The 5,940-nt window shown below is 34.7% G+C and overlaps 1 long non-coding RNA gene across 4 annotated transcripts; it reads left to right on the plus strand.

Annotated features, from left to right (window-relative positions):
* The first annotated feature begins 932 nt into the window (after window positions 1-932).
* On the plus strand, window positions 933-5,017 carry LOC113298938. Of its 4 annotated transcripts, none has more exons than XR_003334488.1 (10): window positions 933-1,252; window positions 1,345-1,383; window positions 1,636-1,685; window positions 1,795-1,866; window positions 2,015-2,140; window positions 2,600-2,679; window positions 3,429-3,531; window positions 4,254-4,363; window positions 4,456-4,505; window positions 4,729-5,017. It is a non-coding gene; the product is annotated as an uncharacterized LOC113298938 (long non-coding RNA). The 4 variants fall into 4 exon arrangements; XR_003334490.1 differs by having other exon boundaries at window positions 4,261-4,363; XR_003334489.1 differs by lacking the exon at window positions 1,795-1,866.
* Window positions 5,018-5,940: the final 923 nt, after the last annotated feature.

The raw sequence follows: 5,940 nt of genomic DNA on the forward strand, positions 1-5,940 counted from the left end.
ACAGCCCCAACCGCCACGTGAATGAACTCCCTCGTACTTGATTAGCAACATCTCAGACGAATCTAGGGGGTGTCAGAGTTGAGTGTTTCTGTTTTGGGTTTATGGTATTAGGTGATTACAAACCTAGATCCTGCTTTTATCAAGATTTCTTGTAGGGTTCAATTGAACTTCCAATTTATTGTATTTGTTACTTGTATCCCTCCTTGTAGGGTGTTTTTTTAGAGATGAACAAGCTCAAGGGTATTGTTGCTACTCTATCTCGGCCATTGGCTATCCATCGTGCTACATCAATGAGCTTCAGCTCGAATGCAGAATGTATCTCCGGTAAATCAACAGTTCCAGGTAATAATTGGAAGAGAATCTGATGGATTTGTACGAAAGGTGGATGAGACACTACGGGAGGATCAGAACTGACGACGAGAAGAGTAGACGCTTTCAAACTTTTAAAAACAAAAGTAATGAATATGGATTTGAAACGCCATTGTATCCTTGGTATCTTTTCCGATACTAGCAGAGAAGAGTATCCTAATTGGCTAGGATGTAAGCTCCTCAATAGTTGTACGTTTTGGTCCATTTCTGTACGGGTTAGTACTTTATATAACCAATCCGGAAAAATACTGATTTTTATACTACCCTAAATGTCCTTTGAACAGTTCCACGAACACTAGTGAAAAAAGGACTATCAGAGATAATGAAACGACATCGGGAAACAACCACATACTAAAAGTCTGCTGACTAAAGTCAGCGTTGCAGTATGACTTTGGTTGACTTCTACGACAACACATTCAGCATGTACTTGACTTAAGTCAAAGTTGTCGTTGTAGTATTAATTTGGTTGACTCCTACAACGACATTGAATAGTAAGATTTCGCTGGTAGATATTTTCGAGGAGATATAATTGTCTGTTATATTTTCTCTTTCATTGTCGGTTTTATCTTCTCTCGATTTCCTCTCCACACCAAAACTTCTTTTTTTTCTTCTCTTATTTTCCTTTCTCTTTTCTTACCTGAGTTTTGTTACAGATCGTTCATGGCTTCAACCAAGAACGTGAGAATAACTTCGTTTCTGTTATTGTGGGATTGTTTTGAAGAACGGGAATAACTAGAGTCCCTTCGTTTTTTCCGAAAACCTTAAAACTTGAATCTAAAACCTCAAAACTATTTTCATATTCAACCATTTTCTTTGATGTTAGGGTTGTAATCAATTGTTCTTTTGGATGATTCGTTTTTTTCAATTTCTTGAACTCCAGAAGGTAAAGTTAGGTTTGAAAATGTTTTTTTTTTCTTCCAATTTCTGTCTTTGCTATTTGTCAGGGTTTCATGAATCTTTTGATTTTTGTTGTAGGAGTTATTAGATGACCGATCATCAGTGATGGTTCACAAGGTAAATCTTCTAATCCCTAACTTATTCTTTTTATTTTTATTTCCATTTTATTTTGTAGATATGTTGGTATATGTTCCTGTGATACAAATGATTTTGGGGTTTTGATCTGATTGTCGATTTTAGGGGTTCTGACCCCCTTGATTCAACTAACTATCACGTTCTAATTTTTTTTTCGTTTATTGGGATTTTTCTAAGACTTCGATTTATTGAAGATCTGATAATGGGTTTTATTTTGATTGTGTATGAGAGTAGGTTTTTTGGAATTGAGTGAGAAAGATGGATCTAGTTCTATGAAATCAGAGGTTAGTGCTAAAACATAATAGCTGAGTAGTTGATTATTACGAATTTCTGAAATAGGAGATATAGTACAACTTTAAATGATTCGATGTTCTCTTTCACTTGAGCTGACAGAGGATAAGTATCGCTACTATGTAAATACATTAAAAAAAACGTATACAAACATGTGATGGCATCCTCAATCAGGTATACTCATTCGTATCGCTCCTTACGTTTGCATCTTTGTTCTTTCGCAGTTATAGCTATTATAAACGTGATGCCTTGTCCTAGTGTTTTGCCATTTGGTTGTGTATCTTGACTTTAGGTCATTTGAATTCATTTTATTGGTATGCAGGTAGATGAAATACTCCACTTATTCAATGAACTGCAGATGCAACATCAAGAAGTTGCAACAAAGACGAAAACATTACATGACCCTTGTGACCGATTGGCTTGGTCATATTTGTTATCTTTTCAGCAGGTGAAAATATTTCTATTTTTTAATAAATATGTGCAATTCTGTTGATTATGATCAGTTTTGCTAATAGTTCTTTCGTGATATTAATCGATCTTTAGTCCACCATGCTGACAACCAACATGCAACTAAGCTTTCTAGTTTCTAGGCTTCCATACATTCTTTTCCTTTCTGCAAATTCTTTAGCTAGTTTGAATCATGCATAAGAGGGAACTGCCGCTTTGCCATCCTTGGTGAATATAATGCGCATCGAATAGTTGTGCAATTGTTCATCCCTAAAGGTAATCTTAGTGGTTTGTGGATTCACACTAGCTACAGAATCTTGCTGGAGATTTATAGTTTATATTTTTATTTCTCTTTTGGATAATTGATATATATATATATATATATATGTATTGACATAAGGTGGCATTATCGGACAACTTTCTCACTTAAGCAATTGACTTGACATGTCTCATTCTGCAGGGTGCTGGTTTTGACAATAGGGTGGATTATATCCCTTGGCATGAAGCTTAGAGATGATTTGGAGATCTTGAAGAAGATAGGTATTTTCTTATGCATTTAGGTAGTAGTGGGTATATATGTTAGTGTCAGTCTTTTATAAGGATTTTGTTAGTTTTATTTAATAATGTTACTCTGGACTGCTTTGTTATGTAACATTGTTGAAGATCCCAATTTCAATGATCGTTGTACAGTCTAAACTTCTCCTAATAGATTAAATTGAACCGTTCACAGTGTTTGAGCACAATAGTTAAGCTGAGCTAAATCACAATGTTTGTTATGTTTCTTCTTTGTCTTTATGATTACGCAGACACACTGTTTTATCTTAGTGATTATAGAAACAGGTTTGATATTTTCGGACTGTCTTTCTAAAGATAGTCTGTTGGAATTTAAAATCTTGACCATTTCGAATAGAAAGACTGGGTAGTTTTCCGTTTTTGTTTCACCAGTCAGTCAGTCATTTCATTTGCGTCTCTGTTCAGCTTCTCATTTTTGTCGTGCCTTTGAGCTTCACTGAGATCATCCAGTTTTACTATATTTAGTTATGAATTGTGAAATTATTATTTTAACAGCTTTATTATGAAGCAATTTACTCTTTTATCTAATAGAGTAAACATGTGAGAGTGGTGATATCTCTTTCTCAATGTCAGATTCTTACTGATGCTTTACTTAGTTTATTTTTGTAAAGCATGACAGATGTCAATTTGATTTTGTAGGGTTACTATGTTTTCAGCCAGAAATTGGTTACTGATTCAAATGTTGTTTTCAATATTTTTATTTGACTATTTTGTAGGGAGCTCCTAAGTAGAGAGAAGGAAGGCTTAATCCAATTCCCAACTGATAAGAGACTCTTGACTGATCCTATTTTCCGTCCCCTTGCTGACAAAGGTGCAGAGGTTTGTATTCTGTCATCTACTAGTAGTCTAGTATCCATCACCATCTTTCTTAGAAATAATTGTGATTCATGGATTTGTGAAACCATAATCTGGAAGAGCCCATAAAAAAGGCTGATGACATATCAATATTTAGGATAAGGAAGCCTTCTTTGCTGACTACGCTGATGCTCACATGAAGCTATTGACCAGGTTGTCTGTTTTTTGGTAGTCTGTTAGCATCAGTGAGTTCCTGAACCAGCTGAGGGTGAAAGGAGAAACTATAGATCTGGAGGAGGTCGATCTATAGTTTCCAAGGTGTTCTATGTAGTTCCATTTTTAAACTATTGGATTTAGTTAGTTCCTTCCGATTCATGAAGTTCTGTTTTCTTTACACTGTTTCAAGCTCGTAAAGTTTCATAATTTATCGCTAGATAACTCGGCTCAGGTTATAAACTCAATATTTTTGCTCCATTTTATTTTTGTTGTATTGGTAAATATGGAGGAAGAGGTATATGCCACCACCTACAACTGTACTAACCAATTGTAGCTTGTTATAATGAATAATGCCACCACCTACAACTGTACTCGCCTTGTTTCCTCAACTCATTCATGGTCGAATCCTATTGTACATGCCTTTTCTTTATGCTTTTTTTTTCTTGCCTCATTTTTGATCATTCTAAGTATGGCCAGTATGAACGCCAGTTGTATTTTTGAGAATCGCGAACTTAATGTTCTGTTTCCAGAATGCAGGATTCTATCTACAAATACTTGAACTAGACTATGGAATTCTGCAAAAGATACTTGAATGTGGAGATAATGAATATTCGGATGGAGCTGCTAGCAGCTAGCTCAGGTAATAATGCTCGTTTCAATACTTGTTTATTTGCTGCTGTTTTTTATCTTCTTTATGTATATGGAGATTCATTCACTTCTTGATGATGTCAGGAACTAGCTGAATGTGGATTGTAGATATTCAATCACAATGTTTTGTTGAGGTATGTGTCTTTGTATACTCATCATGCATATGGTTTTTCACTGCCTATGGTATATTTGTCCGTCTCCATGTTAATGTAAGCAATGAAGTCATTATGTAAATATTCTTGCTGATGTTGTCTTGATAATGGGTCTATTATTCGACCACCTCCGTGTGTATGATGTTTGACTAGTCATGTAACCTAGCATATAAGGTCTGACATTCTACTCGTATTCTGAATGTAGTTCAATACCTTTATGGATGCCATCATTCTCTTCCAGATGGTCTGAGGTTCACTGATGTCATGGTTGATGGTATGATCGTTGTTGCTGCTGGATACGAAAATGTTGGAAAAGGTTGTGCTTCTGCAGTTCTACTCTCAAGCAAGCTGCTGGACTTATATTAATTAGCAGCTGAATCCTTTTTTTTTTTTTTGAGTTTGGACTAAAATCATGAGTACAATTCAATGTAATGGAGCTATCATTTTGTATCAGATGAATCATGTTTTATATGAAATTTGAATTTGAATTGTCATTTGAATTTTAATTTTAATTGTCATTTGAAATTGAATTGTCATTTGAATTTTAGTAATTTAATTTGTATTTCAATGTAATTTGAGTTTCAATTTAGTGTAATTTGAATTTGAGTCAGAACTATTTCAGCCCAATCAGAATGACAATAGTCAGTCAGCCAGATCTGACATTTTTTTTAAATATTAAAGTAAATCAAATCTACGACGTAATCCAGGTGTCGTGCACAGCGGTATCTTGGAAGCGTCGTAATTTGGCGGCAACTTGAAAGTGTCGTTCCAGATAAAGACACTGAATCTACAGCACTTTCAGGTGGCACTCCGAAAGTGTCTTTTAACTCGCTAAAACGACACTATCTGACTATCTTAAATCGACTGTTTTCCACTAGTGGAACAAAACATGTTCTTTCTCGAAACATTTTCAGATCTGAGATTTTTAGGAGAGACAAACAGGCGATTTTCGAAAAAAGTTTAGGGTTCTTTTCCTGCGGATTTGCATTTTCTTCTCAAATATATCATTCCTTAACTTCGACATTGTTTCTGTTTCATCATAGTCTAAGTTTACAATTGATCTTTCGTAAGTTTTGATGTTTAATTTGTTTTCGTTTGAGGATTCTGTAATCAAACTTTTTAATTTAATTGAAGTTTTTTAGTCTTGATTGATTTTAGATCCATAAATGATCATTGATGCAATTTTTTTCTTCGTTGTTGCAATAGTTTGAGGTAATTCGTCTGATTTTCTATACATTTTTTAGGCCGCAGGGTGGATGATTTCTCCGGCAAAACTAAAGAATTTGTAAGCAGATATGGTAAAGAAGAAGAGAAAGGGAAAAGTTGTTGACTCGAAGTTGGCATAGAGATTTCTGCTCGATGATATAAGGTGATAAATTAAATCCTTTTATCCTTTCAATCCTAAACTTTTGAATTA

Source organism: Papaver somniferum, chromosome 7 (assembly GCF_003573695.1).
Source record: "Papaver somniferum cultivar HN1 chromosome 7, ASM357369v1, whole genome shotgun sequence".
NCBI lineage: Eukaryota > Viridiplantae > Streptophyta > Magnoliopsida > Ranunculales > Papaveraceae > Papaver > Papaver somniferum.